Below are 19,606 nucleotides of genomic sequence, written 5' to 3' on the forward strand. Positions count from 1 at the left end.
ATGAGATGTGTACCAATTACCAATTAAATAATATATAAGCAGTCTAGACTTGAGCGGAACTGAGGGTGCTCACTGCTCATATACTAGAAACGTACAAAACGCAAGATTCTGCGTGTGCGGAGCGCTTCGTGTTGACGCAGGGTCTCTACTTGAGAGTACAGATCAGAGCATTGCCTTGACCCACGACTGGTAAGTGGAATGTGGATACAAAGTTGCAATCAGTTTATTGCGGTGCTTCCTCTGTTCGAGACATTTTGATTTAATGCTCAAGTGGTGGAAGCGGCTTGAAAACCAACCCTTAGGTATGACACAATATGCTGTGTGGCACGATTTGCAGAATAAACGTTTTTCTTTCTTTCTTTCAATAATTGCAATTACGGTTATTACTTAAATATATGATGCATTTTACCCAAAGTAAAGCAATTAGTACAAAATTTGCTTGAGTTCAACATTAGAAAATTAACAAAGCAGTGTTTTGTGGCAATCTTGCAAAAGGCTCAATAATAATTCAGATACAAGTTAGCTCTTGACCGCAATTTCACGTGGTGGTAAGGGATGATGCAGTCTAAGATGGAAGCAGGCCAACCTGGAAGAAGTGTGGCTGTTTTTATTAAACCCATATCCCCTCGGTTTCTACACGGCATCGTATCGCTATCGCTGAATCGCTTGGCGACACGGCTTTGCCGGTAGGGTGGTAAATAGCCACGGCCGAAGCCATCCACTAGACCAGACCAGAGATTTTAGAAATTATTAAATTTAAAACTTCTGACGGGAATCAAATCCGGGACCTTCCACTAATAAGACCACAGCGCTTACCACTGCGCCAGGGAAGTCGTCCAATTATCATATAAGTAGCTGTGGTAAGTAGGCGTCCAGTGCGTAGCAGCAGCTGGCACTATGTAAGCAAGCAATTAATGAGTGAGTTTGGCATCGACTGTCACAATGATTGAAATTAAGGGTAGTGAAAGGAGCCGCGACGTAAGGCCGGCTCTCGAGCGCCCAAAACGAGTTGCAGCAAGTGTAGAGGATTTGATACAGTACTTGTTGGCCCAATTAACTGTAAACCACTACCGTATAGTGTTTGACCTACATGTGACGCAGCGAAACGGTTTTAGGGTTCCGTACCTCAAGAGGAACGAGATCGAGTTGAAAACTAAAACCTGACTACGATTGTCTTAATAAACGCTGAAATATTATAGTAAAATTGTTTTTATGTTGCTTGGTATATTTTAATGTTGTAATAAATTTATATTCATGAACTCAGAATTCTCTCCTCTTTCATTTAACATCCCACTCGATACAATGGCAAACAAAAATTTTTTGGAGACCCTCCACTTTTTTTGATGTTACATCCGTTAGGTCAATTTTTTTCGTATAAAATATAGCCTATGTCACCTGGACCTTTACAACTAATCAATTGAGACCTCATCATCAAAATCGGTCCAATAGTTTAGGCGCTACGATGGAACGCACAGAATCTGGATACAAACATAAGTACATACATGCTTGCTGCTAAAATCATAAGTCATAACCCTTCCTTTTGGCTTTGCCGTAGTCGGTTAAAAAAGGAACCCCTTATAGGATCACTTCGTTGACTGTGTGGCGTGTCTGTTAATTAAAGGGAATCAAAACCTGTAGGATAGGTCCCGTTGACCTAGAATCATGAAGGCAGGTAGGTGGCAATGTCTTACAGCACAAGTAAGGGTAAAAATTCGCAAATCAAAAAAAAAATGAAGATTTGTGTTTCCGACCAAACAATTAGTTTACTAAATCACATCAAAGACCGCAATTAACTTGCAAATTGCAATATTGGTTTGGGATTTCTTGTACGATGTTGCGGAACTCTTCGTGTGTGAGTTAGATTCGCACTTGACCGGTTTTTTCGCGGAGATGGCCCTGGTCGCTCACGTGTATTGCAAAACCTCATAAATTGTATCTACTTCGTGAAAGTAAAGGTTTGGAGGTTCAACCTGGTCTTAACTCTACAATAGGTTTCTTTTCTGCATGTATAGCATAAAATCTTTTTCCAAGACACATCAAGAGACATGGTACAGCGGTCTCTAGCAAATGGTAGAGTCTAATTACGAATGTTATTACACGATACATGTCTTAATTTTTTTACAAATACCTAAACAGATTTAGAAGTATGGAGTTCGTTAGAATCCATACGTCATCCCAAGTGACAATAACTATAAATAATTTTTTTGAAAAGTTTTCGACACCAAACATAAAGATGTAGTAGTAGATAGGTGTAGCCGTACACAAGACGTAATTAAAAAAAAAAATACGACTGCCATATTATAAAACAAACTAATAAGTAAAAAAATTACAATTGAAAATGGCGTGCACACAGTCAAGTTATGGTGAAATAAAAAAACTGACGAACCTAGGTACATACATACGTGAACCCTGAAAACATTACACTTCCTTTTTTGAGCAGTCGTGTAAAAAGCTAAAAAGTAATAAACAAACAAATACACTTTCGCATTTAATAACACGGATAATAACCATGGAGAATTATATTGTCACGAGAGCTGAAGGTAATTGCTAATTGACAAATCGCAAAAATGCTGTACTTTGAAGTAAATTGTTTATTTTTCTAAAGCATTAACAGCTATTAAATACATGCAATTAAAAACTTCAGTTTGTGAAGATTATAAGGGCCTCTTTTTATTTAGTATACATTATCCCAATAAAAAAAAAAACCAAGTTGAAAACATTGCTGTTCGCAACTTGTTCTGTAAAAGTTTTCTTTAACATCTTGATACTTTGAAGCCAACCTCCAGAAAATGATATGTTTAGGTTTAGCAATCAATTTTAACTGTTAGTTTTATACTAAATGTTTTTCGTTTCTTAAATAATCTAAAACTAACCAAAAAACTTCCTGTGCTATTTATTTTCTTGCAGGCGCTCTATGGAATTCAGTGTCCACTGGACTCTCATGACGGGCGGACTGCGCGCGTCATTTCGTCGCAAAATATTATTTAAAATGAATTTGAGCTTATTATTTTTGAATGAAAGTTGTGTTTATAATCGTTGAAAAATAAAATAGGGATTTTTTCATTTCTAAATGAAGCCTGCTTATATACTAAATTTTATTCTAAAGTTACGGTTTTACCAGGTAAATACTCGGAGGTTGTCATAGATTATGATGACAGATAGTAAGTGTTCTAAATAGGTATTATACCTATGTTAGGAGATAGCGCGCCTCGTTCCGGGTGCCGTGTTCCGAAATAGATTTCGTAGTAGTGCAAGTTTGGTGCAAGCCCCACATGACGGAGGGGTATGCGTCAGGCATTTCCTGTGTACAAAAAAAAGACCTATATTTCGGATCCATATTTCATCACTGACAATATGCACTATTCAAAGACTGTTCTTCAAGCATTGAGGAATTTTGGACAGAGACATCTCGAAGGTTCCCGAAGGCTGCCTGAGTTAGATTTGTCGGCTAGCTAGCTTTTTTCGAAATTGGACTTACTTAGCTGGATTGTGTGTTAGAGCTTTCTTATGAGATATTATATGTACATAATATAACCATGGGTCTCATAAGAAAGCTCAGATTCATGCTGCGGGCAATGGGGAGAGCCTAAAGGTTAGAACGCCATTTCGGCGGCCGTGTTTCCTGCCATATATACCTTAGATACCTGCAAGCCAAGAGTGAATAGGCATCTTCTAGGTAAGCGTGCTCCAACTTGGACCTCATCATTGCTTTCTTTAAAGCATGATTGTCGTCAAGCGCAAGCGCAAAAATTCAGGCGGCGCAAACCCGTAGCATGTGGAAGACCCTATTAAAGACCTATGTTCACTGTGGACGTCTGTCGGTTGATGTTGATGATTATGTCTTTAGTGCAAGTAGTTCAGTAGTTTCAGAGTTTATCGATAACAAACAAACAAACCTTTCCTCTTCATAATATATGTAGTTAGTAGCGCAAACTTGGAAAAAAATCTCGTGGACACTCTTTGATTTTCCGAGATAAATGTCATTTTACCTGACAGCCCTAATCAATTTTATCACTGATATTAATAACTAATTCATAACCGTTAAACCTAAGTGTCAAAATCTCGTTTTTCTAGTCGAGTTCCGTAGGCTCTTTGAACCCACTGCATTATTATACCAAGAAAACCTACCATTAGATGTAGGAATAATGGAAAGAGGTCACAACCCTCAGCAATAAAGAATACGATGCGGAGAGAGATGTCACTCTCAAGGTCTTTAAATGTATCCATGCAAAAAACCACGTCGACTGGTTGCTCCGTTGCAGCGTGATTGAATATTAAACCAACAAACACACTTTCGCATTTGAAATATGGCCAGTGATTATAAGAAACAGTTTAAATCTCTCTCTGCTCTCTGAGAGACGTTAGGCAAAGTGAACACGAATTATGACACTTCTGTGTTCTTATACAAGCTTAGGTCTCTCAATTTTGTCAATTAATGTCAAATTTCTTTCTCAGATCAAAACCTAGTAAGTGGTTTAAATTCAAAAGAAGTTTAGGCCGTAGTTCTTTCTGGTCCAATGCGGAATGGCATACTTCACACACCTTTGAGAACATGGAAAACTTGCAGGTATGCAGGTTTCCTCACGATGTTTTCCTTCGCCGTTAAAGCAAGTGATATTAAATTGCTTAAAACGCACATAACTGAAAAGTTAGTAGTGCGTGATTCCGGGATCGAACCCCCGACCTTCGATTAGGAGGCGGACGTTCTAACCACTAGGCTATGACAGTTCTTAAATTAAAGGGGTTTAAATATTTTAGTGTGAAGACTGGCCAACACATTTATTCATTACATGTGCATCATTTTCTTTTTTAGGGTTCTGTACCTCAAAATGAAAAACGGAGCTCTTAAAGGACCACTTTGCTGTCTGTCCATTTGTCCGTCCGTCCGTCAAGAAAACCTATACAGTACTTCCCGTTGATCTAGAATCACGAAATTTGTTCTCGGATTTATTCCTTTACTTGGGCTATGAGAGTTGAGACCTATCTACCTGCCTATAATTCTAGGTTAACGGGAAATACCCTATCGGTTTTCTTGACAGACACGACAGACGGACAGACGGACAGAAAGACAGACAACAAAGTGATCCTATAAGGGTCCCGTGTTTCCTTTTGAGATATGTAACCCTAAAAACATTATGTAAGTATGCAAAGTATTTCCCTTGCAAACCATATTTTAACAGTTGACATGTCTAGGTCATTGACTTTTCCTATCTTACTTTTAAGTTTTAATGCATTATTAAGTATTTACTGTTTTGACATGGTATTTAGATAATGGGTGATATTTATTTTATTTAATCTAATTCCTTTTAAAAACTTAGTAAGGCGCATTAATCTATAAAAACCTAGCCAGTTCAAAGACTTACTATGTTTTAAAATGGTCAAAGCGACTTACTAGCTTTTAATTTTACTTTAATGTGGGTGTCCTTACAATACAACGGGACATACTATGAAAGTTAGGCTTATGACATAAAACGATTTTCGGAAAAATGACATTTACTTTGTTTTGATATGGGGCGGTCGATATAATTAGGTACTAGGGTAAAGGCTCGAGTAAATGAACAGATTGGACGTTTTTACATGTATTAAGAGCTGGAATAAAAAACCGGCTGATATACCTTTTTTAAATATTTTCTTACAAATTCTTACACTTTTTTCAATTTCAATTTCAAAACCGTGTTCCGTTCAAACCGTTCAAAAGTGCGTGTGCGTGCGTCCATGTGTGTGTGTGAGTGTGTTGTATGTTTGTACGAGTGTTTGTGAGTGTGGTATTGCGTTGTATAACCACATGAGTAGCGAACAGAGTCAAAGCTTCATACAAGCGCGCTACGATAGGTACACTACTACAAGCTTGAGGCGCGTGTGTGCGTGAGCACAGGCGCTACGTCGCGTACGGAGAGAAATCGGTTTATACCGCCTCGGCCTGTGCTCAAGCTCAGGGGCTGCAGTACACGTCGCGCGTCGTGTTTTCATTTAATTTAATGTTAATAATAATAATTTAAATAGTGTTTAAAATCTATTTTCTTGAACTGTCATAGATTTTGTTCAAAATCAATATCTGAGGATCCCTAGGATCACAAAACAGGAAATTGTTACCAAAATTTAAAAAAATCGACGCCATTTTGAAATTCTTTGTTAATTGACCGATTTCGTTCAAAATCGATATTTAGAGCTCCCTGGGATCACAAAATAAGAAACTGTTACCAAAATTTAAAAAAGTCGACGCCATTTTGAAATTCTTTGTTAATTGACCGATTTCGTTCAAAATCGATATTTAGAGCTCCCTGGGATCACGAAATAAGAAACTGTTACCAAAATTTAAAAAAGTCGACGCCATTTTGAAATTCTTTGTTAATTGACCGATTTCGTTCAAAATCGATATTTAGAGCTCCCTGGGATCACAAAATAAGAAACTGTTACCAAAATTTAAAAAAGTCGACGCCATTTTGAAATTCTTCGTTAATTGACCGATTTCGTTCAAAATCGATATTTAGAGCTCCCTGGGATCACGAAATAAGAAACTGTTACCAAAATTTAAAAAAGTCGACGCCATTTTGAAATTCTTTGTTAATTGACCGATTTCGTTCAAAATCGATATTTAGAGCTCCCTGGGATCACGAAATAAGAAACTGTTACCAAAATTTAAAAAAGTCGACGCCATTTTGAAATTCTTTGTTAATTGACCGATTTCGTTCAAAATCGATATTTAGAGCTCCCTGGGATCACAAAATAAGAAACTGTTACCAAAATTTAAAAAAGTCGACGCCATTTTGAAATTCTTTGTTAATTGACCGATTTCGTTCAAAATCGATATTTAGAGCTCCCTGGGATCACAAAATAAGAAACTGTTACCAAAATTTAAAAAGTCGACGCCATTTTGAAATTCTTCGTTAATTGACCGATTTCGTTCAAAATCGATATTTAGAGCTCCCTGGGATCACGAAATAAGAAACTGTTACCAAAATTTAAAAAAGTCGACGCCATTTTGAAATTCTTTGTTAATTGACCGATTTCGTTCAAAATCGATATTTAGAGCTCCCTGGGATCACGAAATAAGAAACTGTTACCAAAATTTAAAAAGTCGACGCCATTTTGAAATTCTTTGTTAATTGACCGATTTCGTTCAAAATCGATATTTAGAGCTCCCTGGGATCACGAAATAAGAAACTGTTACCAAAATTTAAAAAGTCGACGCCATTTTGAAATTCTTTGTTAATTGACCGATTTCGTTCAAAATCGATATTTAGAGCTCCCTGGGATCACAAAATAAGAAACTGTTACCAAAATTTAAAAAAGTCGACGCCATTTTTAAATTCTTTGTTAATTGACCGATTTCGTTCAAAATCGATATTTAGAGCTCCCTGGGATCACAAAATAAGAAACTGTTACCAAAATTTAAAAAGTCGACGCCATTTTGAAATTCTTCGTTAATTGACCGCTTTCGTTCAAAATCGATATTTAGAGCTCCCTGGGATCACGAAATAAGAAACTGTTACCAAAATTTAAAAAAGTCGACGCCATTTTGAAATTCTTTGTTAATTGACCGATTTCGTTCAAAATCGATATTTAGAGCTCCCTGGGATCACGAAATAAGAAACTGTTACCAAAATTTAAAAAAGTCGACGCCATTTTGAAATTCTTTGTTAATTGACCGATTTCGTTCAAAGTCGATATTTAGAGCTCCCTGGGATCACGAAATAAGAAACTGTTACCAAAATTTAAAAAGTCGACGCCATTTTGAAATTCTTTGTTAATTGACCGATTTCGTTCAAAATCGATATTTAGAGCTCCCTGGGATCACAAAATAAGAAACTGTTACCAAAATTTAAAAAAGTCGACGCCATTTTGAAATTCTTCGTTAATTGACCGATTTCGTTCAAAATCGATATTTAGAGCTCCCTGGGATCACGAAATAAGAAACTGTTACCAAAATTTAAAAAAGTCGACGCCATTTTGAAATTCTTTGTTAATTGACCGATTTCGTTCAAAATCGATATTTAGAGCTCCCTGCAATCACAAAATAAGAAACTGTTACCAAAATTTAAAAAAGTCGACGCCATTTTGAAATTCTTTGTTAATTGACCGATTTCATTCAAAATCGATATTTAGAGCTCCCTGGGATCACAAAATAAGAAACTGTTACCAAAATTTAAAAAAGTCGACGCCATTTTGAAATTCTTCGTTAATTGACCGATTTCGTTCAAAATCGATATTTAGAGCTCCCTGGGATCACGAAATAAGAAACTGTTACCAAAATTTAAAAAAGTCGACGCCATTTTGAAATTCTTTGTTAATTGACCGATTTCGTTCAAAATCGATATTTAGAGCTCCCTGGGATCACAAAATAGGAAACTGTAACCAAAATTTAAAAAAGTTGGCACCATTTATAATTCTTTCTAAATTGACTGATTTCGTTCAAAATCGATATTTAGATCTATTGATCGATATTTAAACTAGGCAATCACAACAAAAACAAACTTTACCATCTTGTTGAACAAATAACTATTGTTAATTAAATTGTATCCTCCAGTGCCAACCCTACCAAAATAGTTATAAAATTTGCTCGCTTCTTAGAAGCTTTGCCTCTGTTTGCTACTCTGTGGTATAACACCATGTTAGTAAATCTTAGTATATTTTTAACCGACTTTAAAAAAAGGAAGAGGTTCTGAATTCGTCGGTATCTTTTTTTTTTATGTATGTTCCCCGATTACTCAAAGACGCCTGGACTGATTTGGATTTTTTTTTTGTTTGATAGGGTATACTTTGCAAGTGGTCCCATATAAATTTGGTAAAGATCTGATGAATATCTTTGAAGATGGAGAACAGAACTCCTCAATGGATAAGAGCAAATTCAATTTTTTTTTAATGTATGTTCACCGATTGCTCAAAGACGCCTGGACCGATTTGGAAATTATTTTTTTTTGAAAAGCTAGGTATACTTTGCAGGCGGTCCCATATAAATTTGATGAAGTTCTGATGAATATCTTCTGAGATGGAGAACAGAACTCCTCAATGGATAAGAGCAAATTGCTCGCGATCAGTGTAATTGCTTAGTAAACAGTAGGGTTTTAGCTGGGCATGGCATATTATTATAGTACAGTGGGGCCACTAAAAATTTTGAAATAAATAATTTTCAAAAGAAAAATAAAACCGACTTCAAAAACCACAATAACTTAAATTATTTTTTACTTTTTAGTGTTTGTGATTTTGAAATCGGTTTTATTTTTCTTTTGAATTTTTTTTATATTTATTCTGGTATTCTTCTTTCTTGGATATGGATCCCTCTTGGGTATCCCCATTTCTCTCTGTCTTTGGTACTATCAAGCTAATTTTCTCTCGCGATTTGCACAATAGCATTAGACCAACGCGTCTTCGGTCTACCTACCTGTCCTTCTTTCATCTGTAAAAATCGATACAATATGACCATTTGCATTGCAGTTTTAGGGCATGTCTCAAGGTGTCTGTAGGCTTTGTCTTTTTTCTTATGTCTTCAATTCTCACTTTGAATATTTTTTGCTTAATTTATGCAACTTGCCATCGCCCTTTAGCAAGTTACTATTTCTTTTTATATTCTTTGTCTGGACCCATGTTTGGCTGGCATAGGTAAGGCATGGCAGGATGCATGTATCTATAACGGATCTTTTAAGATGTACTGGGTAAGCTCCTTTCATTCTTTCCTTTTGTGCCCAGTAAAACAAGCATACTCGGGCTACTTTGAGAACCCATTAGCAGCTAACAGCAAGGCCTGGACTCCAATTTTTATATGTGGAAGCTGTATTTCCTCGTTGCGTTTATGAGCAAATAAGAATAGTTAACTACTTTTACTAAAAAAAAAATTTTATTATTTGGCGCGAACCATCTAAACACCATGATGATTATTATTTCTGCGTTGTGAATATTACCAGAAGAAACAGCAAAAAAATTGTTCCAAGCGGCTCTATTGTAACTTGCAGTCTGCAATTTGAACGATTCTGACTTCTGGTGATAAATCTGTACCTCAGCCCCAACCCAGTACCTCTAATCTACCATTTCAAGAACTTTCAGAAGGTAGTGACGATGTAGTGACTTTTTTACATCTCAACTTAGACCATTCAATCAAAATTATTTGGATCACTTAATGAGAGATCTTAGATTGTCTAAAAAGCATCAGAACATGTGGCTTCTCGGCTCAAAGGAACAAATCTGATAACATCAGACACTTGTGTTACGGTATATTATTCTCACTACTCTTAACACATTCAGTAGCTGATGTTGCACTTCCAGCGACTTGGATGCAACAAGGGCGTTAAGTTTCATTTTCTCTGTAGTCATTTGGACTGTTTTCCAGAAAATTTAGGTGACTTTCAAACTAAGATAACTATACCAAAGGGGATAATATCATATGAAAGGGCTCTATTATACATTCTAAAACAGGTTTTATTTATTATTATTATGTAAAAGAGTTTTTGATTTATCGCGCAAAATGTAGAAAAAAATATACAATAAGTCAAAAACTGAAAATCTGACATTTTTTTTTAAATTCCAAGCCGAAAATATACTTAAGAATTTATTAATAGGAATCGAGAGTTTATGCACTAGATAGAGTTCGTTCATTCACTGAAATTTCCAGTTCATTTACTGGCAATTTATCCTTTTGTTAAATAAAATAATTTATAATAATTAATACCACGCATTTTATTTGATTTTTTGATATACTGTGTACAGATACACAAAAAATAAAAATTATATATAGAACAATTCTCATATATCTTAATTTTAGGTGAAAGTCAGGGTAATCCTTATTCGTTCATGTACTGGATCTTTTACCCTCCTACGTCAAAATACTAAAAGTCCGCGTAAATTTCGCAGATTGAAATGTCTGCTTGATTAATTGTCAATAGAGGGTCATGACATGTCAAAATTGCTAGTTTGAAGGTGAAATCGTCTAAGTCATTCGAGATGGTTTTCCTCTGAAGGTGTCCTCGCGGTAGAAAGTATTGTCCTAATTTAGCCGGCACAGTTAGGTCACCCATCCGGTTACAGGCCTGACCTTCCGTTTAAAAAAACCGGTCAAGTGCGAGTCGGGCCTCGCTGTTTTAGGGTTCTGTACACATTTTGGAGTGCATGAAATATTTATTTTCCGAGCTAGAACATCGCAATACATATCGCATAAATACAGTGTATTATGGTACACAATTATATACCGAAATTTTATATTTTTAGTATTAGGTCAACATTCTATACCAAATAGGTACCACTGATTTGTAACTCATTTTTTCAACATTATGAGAATTCAACATCTTAGGAATTCGTCATTCTGAGCCTGAAGAATTCAGGCAATTCAATCCAGACAGACAGAAGGGTGGCATTAATAGGGCTCCGTTTTTACCCTTTGACTACGGAACCCTAAAAACGCAATTCAGTACTCTCGTGGTCGCGCACTTTTACACGCAACAGATCTACTCTACTTTTCACTCTGATATAATATACCTACGATTTGAAGTGAAGGTTAATTTATCTGTGCTTATGATAAAACTATAACTGGACGATTTCTGCACTTGGATCTTATTATACCTACTCATAACATAGTCACATAGTGATTAAAAGATCCCAAAAAATCAGAGTTATAATCAAAAATTTCACGTGAACAAAACCGCGGCGGGTTCGCTGATTAAATAAAAAAAAATATTTTCAGATACATTTGGCAGACAAACTGTCGCTTTTACTTTATTTTGTAACAGCGAAACCAAAAAAAAAGTAGGTACCTAAGTGCGCACTACCTATATATTCATTGTAATTCTTAAACTTTGTTACAGTACAAGTACCTACCGGCCGAAAGTAATATAAGCCATCTCATCTGTAATCTGTCGATAGATTACTTATCAAAGTTTGTTATTCATCCAAAATTGTAGTCTTTTCTCGCTAAGTACCTAACTTGTCGACAGATTATGGATAGATTGATAGTCACTTTATCTATCTTGGTGGATTATTACTCTTATATATACTCAAGTACTAATAAATAATACACTATCACCCACATTGGGTGCAGTTTAGTGTATTAAAAGTGCGTGAAAACGATTAATTGGCGAATTTGCATAACGCGATGCGTGTCCATCCATGCGTGATAATAAATAATCGCTCGGCGCCTAAACACGCGTACATACGTTATTATTAAACTAGCTGATGCCCGCAGCTTCGCCCGCGTGGATTGGTCAGATCCCCTGCAGCATCAGGATTGAGGAGTTGGACTCCAAATTTTTTATGAAACAATGTCGCAAAGTTCCTCTATCGATTCAAAAAGAAATGACGCAAATCGGTTCAGAAATCTCGGAGATTTCGGTGTACATAGGTAGAAAAACACAACTCCCTTTTTAAAAGTCGGTTAAAAAAGTAGCCTATTTTACGCCCTGGTCAATCCTCTACTTGCCTGTGAAAGTCCCGTCAAAATCGGTTCAGCCGTTCCAAAGATTAGCCTTTTCAAACAGACAGACAGACAGACAGACAGACAGACAGACAGACAGACAGACAGACAAAAATTTTAAAAACGTGTGATTCAGTTATGGTATCGTTCAAATAACCATATGAGCTTAATATGAGGTAGTTATTTCGAAATTACAGACAGACACTCCAATTTTATTTATTAGTATAGATTACTACGACCAGTTATACGGATTTTATTATGTATGATTTACTACGTTCGGGAAGCTTCTTTTGTCTTCTCGTCCAAAATTCCTCTGAAGACCAAAGTCTTCGAACAGTGCGTGTTGACAGTGAGGCATGGTCGCTAACTATGGGCCTCATAAGAAAGCTCAGAGTCACTCAGTGGGAGATGAAGAGAGCTATGGGTATGCAGCATACCTATAGCTCTCTCCCTCTCCCACTGAGTGATTTCTGTTTCTGTTTTTTCACAGAATTATATCACTACACAAAATCCAAGCATTCCGTATGTTTGGAGTTTGTGTAGTGATAAAATCTGAAACGAAGAGATCCGTAGGAGAACCTGACAAAGCTCAACGGGTTACGAAACTGAAGTCCTACCAATGGACAGGACACATAGTTCGAAAAACCGATAGACGTTGGGGTCCCACGGTGCTACAATAGTGACCTTGCACTGGAGAGCGCAGCGTTGGAAGAACCATAGAGCATTTTTGTGACTAAGTAGGTATTTTATCATGACTAATTTTATCAAAACTGTACTTACAAGTAGTTATAACATGAAATATTGCATGCTAATAGGCAGAATTCGGCCGTAACGTTTTTGTTTCTAACCAACTTCCAAAAAGGAGGTGGTTCTCAATTCGGGTATTTTTTTGTAACATCTGCGCTGTTCTACATATTCGTAATAAAGAAATTTAATTTGATTTGGTGCTGTGTAGTCTGCATTGTAGGTACATTTTGCCATACTTCTCGTGATTCAGTTATCTTTGGACCCTGTGCAGCTGAAAGCCACGCGGTCCAAGTAGCAATGCTGCGCGCGGCGCACGCGCAGCGGTCGGGCGCGCGGCGCTTACGTCGCAAGTATTTCGGTACCGGAACCGAAGCGCGCTATCGCTAGCCAAAAATCCGAGCGAAATAATCAGATCAAGGTGGAGTCCCAACTACGCTGTAATTATTACTTTCCACATTACAATTGTTGTAGCCTCAATTGCGCTGTTCCTATGTCCCCTGCCCACTGCAAGGAAACGTTAGAAAATCGGTCAAGTGTCAAGTCAACTCGCACACAAAGGGTTCCTGGTACTATTGTACAAGAAATAATATATTTTATTATTTTTTTATTTTCATGGCATACATTTAATTGTGTTTAGCGGCAATAGAAATACACACTCTGTGAAAATTTCAACTATCTACCTATTACGGTCAATGAGATACATCCGGCTGACAGACAAACAAACGAACGGATAGCGGAGGCTTAGTAATAGAGTCCTGCTGGTCTCCTCGGGTACGGTAAAAACGGTTATTTACTGCTGTGGAGCGTGGTATCCTAGTACTTAAGACGTCGGCCTCCTATTCGAGAAAATCGGGGTTCGATCCGGAACACGCACCTGTAACTTTCGGAGTTATGTGAGCTTTAAAAGTTAGATAAATATCACTAGGTTTAACGGCGAAAGAAAACATCACGAAGAAACTAACATGTCTGAGAGAACCATAATGTTCTCAAAGGTGTGTGAAGTCTGCCAATCGGCACTTGGCCAACATGGTGGATTATGGCCCAAGCTTCCTCATTCTGAGAGGAAACCCGTGTTTAGTAGTGAGCAATGGGATAAAGATGCAGATGGTGAATGTTAACGTTTCAAGGATACAAGTAGGCAAGTACCTACTACTGGTAAACTAAAAGCAGGGTATTCAGTGCACAGTAGTGGCACGTAGTGGCGAAGCAGTTGGAAGCCATGAAATCGATTCTATGCGCGCGGGATGCCTGAGGCTTAGTGTAGGATCTACATCTCACCGACGTTGGTAGACATCGAACGTCGAAACATTTTAGTATTAAAGTAAAATGTATTTTACACACTTCGTTTTAAAGCTTTAGTTCGTCTACGCATCTTAAGACTGCCCTTAGTGGTAACTTTACGAAGTTAACATATTCGGGATTTTCGGACGTCACAGAATTACGTCTGGTTCTCGAGTTCGCAACTTTGTCGGTTTGCAGTGCCTACTCACTACTGTGCATTTTAACTGGAAAGAGCATGGCCATTTTTTTGTCTAGTTCCCGGTTGAAAGGGTTTAGTAAAATTGTTGTGTGATTTCTGTTTGTTGCTTACATTTTTTTCTTATTTTGTACTGTGTCACTATTATCCCAAATAATACACAAAATAAGACGTTAAAGCAGGGAGTTTTCGTTCCATTTTACGCTAATGTTTATGTTTCGACACTCGAATTCTACCAACGTTAGTAAGATGTAAAATCTTATACTAAAGCTATCGTGCGGCGACGACGCGTCACGCGACGCGCCACGCACGGCCGACGTCCACCGTTTAGCGAACGTTACAGTTCGGAAATTGCCGCGTCCAGCCCCCTTAGCACGAAACTTGTTATTATCACGTTACAGAGGAATTTATGATACTACTAGCTGATGACCGCGACTTCGTTCGCGTGGATGTAGTTTTTTAAAAATCCCGTGGGAACTCTTTGATTTTCCGGGATAAAAAGTAGCCTATGTGCTAATCCAGAATATAATCTATCTCCATTCTAAATTTCAGCCCAATCCGTCCAGTAGTTTTTGCGTGAAGGAGTAACAAACATACACACACACACATACAAACTTTCGCCTTTATAATATTAGTGTGATCTTCAACGGTGAAGGAAAACATCGCGAGGAATTCTCATGTTTTCAAACGTATAAAGCCCATTTCGCAATTGGTAAGGTTGGTGGACTTTAGCCTAAACCCTTCCTTATTCCGAGAAAAACTCCTACTCTTTTTAGTTTTGTACCTTCCTCCAACAAATTTACTTAGTCTATCGAGATCTCAGGTTTACCAGGTTTTTAAACAGATAATGGAGTCTGGATAAACCGTACGTTATTTCCTGCAAAATCTGTGAACTAAAGAACTACATAGAAGCGCGCGCACTCCGGAATAATCCGCATGGGATTTTGATACATTTGACGGCATTTAAAACGCACCGCAACTCGCCGCACCGCAGTGCGCGCTCTCTGTAAAGTCTAAAACCCTCTTTACATTAGCTAATCTGCGTGTCTGAGGCCGCTACGTGCCCGCGGCGCCTTGCCCAAGATCACCGATTGCGTTACTGATAGCGCTATCACGCAACTGCGCCGCGTGGCAACTGCTCCCCGGCGACCACTGCCGCCGACTGCCCAAACGCGCACTCACTGCTGCCAGGGACACGAACCGAGAGATAACAATCAGAGACGCATCGCAATGACACTACAAGATCACTACCCATTTTATAAATACGAAAGTGTATTTGTTTGTTGCTTTGTCCTTCAATCACCTGGGTGCCTGGTGCACTTCGACCGCCCGTTGTGCCAGATTTTTTTCCACGCACATGCAAACTGTGGAATCAACTCCCATCGGCGATGTTCCCACTAGATTACAACATGGGGTTATTCAAGGGGCGGACCAACAAATTCCTGAAAGGCCGGCAACGTATCGGCGGTTCCTCTGGTGCTGCTAATGTTCATGGGTGGCGGTAATTAAATTACTTAACATCAGACGACCCGCCTTATCGTTTGCTCACTATTTTTTTTTTAAACTACGTCGCAACGGATCGACGTGATTTTTTGCATGGGTCTACACCTGGAGAGCGACATAGACCACTTTTACTTCAGGAAATTAAAGGAATAAAGAGGGCGGCGGGAAGTGGCCGGGTGAAGAAGGCTGAGGACCGGACGTGGTGGCACTCTTTAGGAAAGGCCTATGATCATCGGTGGAAATCCGCAGGCTGAAATAATCGATTTTAAATTTAAATCGTGAAATTGCTTGGTATCAAAAAAACTAGAGCTCCGAGCGGACAAAGTCGTGAGCCTTTACAATAGCGCGAAGTTTTCGAAAAATAAGTAAAAAGATTACGTAAACGATTGCACCCGAGCAGTTACTGAACTGATAAAACGAATTGTCCAATATGTCCACAAAAACTGTCTCTTTCGATCGACAAAAAATGATAAGTCGGTGTTGCTGGTCTTGCCGTTGTCACTTTATCACAAAACTAGTTGATACCCGCGACTTCATTTGCGATTTAAAAAATCCCGTGGAAATCTTTGAATCCCTTTGATAAACAGCATCTTCCAGGACGCAAGCTAATTCCGTAATATTATTTCTTCAAGACCGGTTTTGTGTTAGAGCCATGAAAAGGTAACATACAGATACACCATTTTTATATGATGTCCTTGATGTCATAGAAATCAGTGGATATAATCGGGGATATAATTTTTATCTACTGCCCATGCTAGCCGGGCTGGAGAGTGACATAGTCTCTTTATCTCAGAAAATCAAAGAGTTCCCACAGGATTTTAAAAACCTAAATGTACTCGGACGAAATCACAGGCACCATCTTGTTTTTTAACCCCCGACCTAAAAAGAGGGGTGTTATAAGTTTGACGTGTGTATCTGCGTATCTGTCTGTGACATCGTAAGCTCCTAAACGAATGAACCGATTTTAATTTAGTTTTTTTTTTGTTTGAAAGATCGCTTGATCCAGAGTGTTCTTAGCTATGATCGAAGAAAATCGGTTCAGCCGTTTGAAAGGTATCAGCTCTATTCTGGTTTTCTTATAGAGTTTTTCCTGTCGGGGGTTATTTAAATTTTGAGTTATCTCTAATTTAACATAAGATCAAATCAACATCTACGTGATTAAATCAGAAATTACCGTCAAGAGACAAGTCAGTTCCTCAGTGATATACATATAATGGACAGAGCTGAGTGTGAACGCCTTGGCACTATAGGTAAGTGGCAATGGTGGGCAGTCAAGGGTGCCTGCGTAGTGAGTCACATAATATGAGCTCACGGAGTCATGATGAAAGCCAACAGGCATGTATGTACTGCCGACTCGTCAAGGCTACGCTTTGGAAATAGACTGCAAGTGGTCCATATTAATTAAATCCTTCATTATCATCATTTGTAGAGATTTGAAAATAAATGTTTTATTTTAAGATTTTTAATCGACTGTTTGAAAACAGTCGATTAAAAAGTTTATGGTAGTTTCTTTATTCCACCATAACTTCAAAATGCCTGGACAAATTTTTAAATATGGGACATCGCTAGAATCCGTACTTCATCTGCATTGATTATAATTTTTTCGAAAAAGTTCAATATAGCGGCTGTATGGCGCAGTTTTCAAATGAGATTTTTTTTTACTTTTTTTAGTTAATTTTTGGCAGGCCCGTTGCATTTTTATTTATTTTTTCGATTTTTTTTTTAAATCTCAAATTCTAAATCTTCATAACCTAAAGTCTAACATATAAAAGGAACAGCTGACTGACTGATCTATCAACGCATAGTTCAAAGTACTGGACGGGTCAGGCTAAAATTCGGCATGTAGATAGCTATTATGACATGGACATTCGCTAAGAAAGGAGTTTTGAAAATTCAACCTTGAGGCAGTAAATGGGTTTGAAATTTGTGTAGTCATCGCGGATGAAGTCGCGAGCACAAACTAGTATAATCATATAATTCATGTATTCATGTGGCACGTCAAGACTGCCGTCGAATCGGAAGGCAGATTGTATTGAAATGCACCGGGTTTGTTGATCATTGGTTAGTTTTTGGTTCTGGAAGAGGTTGGGGGTGCAGCTTTGGCGCGTGGTCGCTGGATGTGGGTCGACTAATTCCGTCGCGGGGTCAGCGGCCGCGCGCCCACGCCGCGCCGCCGCGCACCACCACGCCACCGCGCACCATACTCGCCGACTTTACCGATCAACTGTTATCTCATATTTATAACTACCTGATGCCCACGACTTCATTCCCGTGGACATAGGTTTTCAAAAATCCCGTGGAAACTCATTAATTTTCCGTGATAAAAGTAGCCTATGTGTTAAACCAGGGTATAATCTATCTCCATTCCTCAGCCAAATCCGTCCAGTAGTTTTTGCATGAAAGTACATCCATCCATACATACTATCGCGTTTATAATATTAAGTTGGATGCGCATTACGGTGAAGCAACACATCGTAAGAAAACCTGCAGAGTTAATTCCCTAAAAGCCGGCAACGCATCGATGCTCCTCTGGTGCTGCAAATGTTCATGGGCGGCGGTAATCACTTAACGTCAGGTGATTTTTATATAAAAAAAAATTACTGTGGAGAAGAGGCCGCTAAGTTACACTAGGCCAGACAAACCAAAACCATAGAGGCCACCTCTATTTCACGCTTCCCTAACATTATCATGTAATAACTAAACGGTTTATTTTAATGTTTTAACTAGAGTGTGTGATTTCCATTATAAGTAACCGCTTAAAAAACACACACGCACGCAGCAAGCTGAGTCCCTATGAAAAAGGCCCCCGGGTGCCTCTTTCATAGGGACTGGTGGTTCCAAACTTGTTGAGCTTACATCGAATAAATACCTGAGTAGGTATAGTCGGTACATTCTATGCTTATAAATGATTTATTTTAAGTAAAGTTACGCTAAATATTGTAAGTGCTTGGAGGTCGGGGGTTCGATCCCAATTAAATATCGCTTGCACGTGAAGAAAAGCATCGCAAACCTGCATATCTGAACATCTTTCATAATTCTCAAAATTGTGTAAAGAGTTCACATAAATTTGAGAATTATGGAAGATTCTGTACTTGAGCAGCGTGGTGACCAAACCCTTCTCATTCTGAAAGGATACCCGTGCTCAGTAGTGAGCCGGTTCGCCGCTGAGCCGCTGGTGGGTTGATCATGATGATCGATTTCGTGTATTTAATATTGCTTGGTTACATTTTATATGAAAACTAGAGATTCTATTATTTCCTACTACAGGTACGTTGGTAGGCATTTAAGTAGGTAAGTCAAAGAATCGATTACGTAGCCATAGTACTATAAAAAAGCAATAGAAACCGCGTATAATTTTTTGCCGCGCATTAATCCATTGCGTTCAGTCGAGTATGAAACATGTTTGTCGCGGCGCAAACCTCATTTCGATTTCACGCGAAATTTCGATTAAATATTAAAACAGTCGCGGCATTATATATATG

The 19,606-nt window shown here is 38.1% G+C and overlaps 1 protein-coding gene and 1 long non-coding RNA gene across 8 annotated transcripts in view; one reads left to right on the top strand and one right to left on the bottom strand.

Annotated features, from left to right (window-relative positions):
• LOC123877273 (trithorax group protein osa) overlaps positions 1–19,606 on the bottom strand; it is an 83,618-nt gene that overhangs the window by 18,118 nt on the left and 45,894 nt on the right. The window lies entirely within an intron of this gene.
• On the top strand, positions 10,426–18,071 carry LOC123877285. The gene is made up of 4 exons (XR_006798551.1): positions 10,426–10,438; positions 10,968–10,970; positions 17,346–17,351; positions 17,903–18,071. It is a non-coding gene; the product is annotated as an uncharacterized LOC123877285 (long non-coding RNA).

The sequence above is a fragment of the Maniola jurtina genome, chromosome 23, assembly GCF_905333055.1.
Source record: "Maniola jurtina chromosome 23, ilManJurt1.1, whole genome shotgun sequence".
Lineage (NCBI taxonomy): Eukaryota > Metazoa > Arthropoda > Insecta > Lepidoptera > Nymphalidae > Maniola > Maniola jurtina.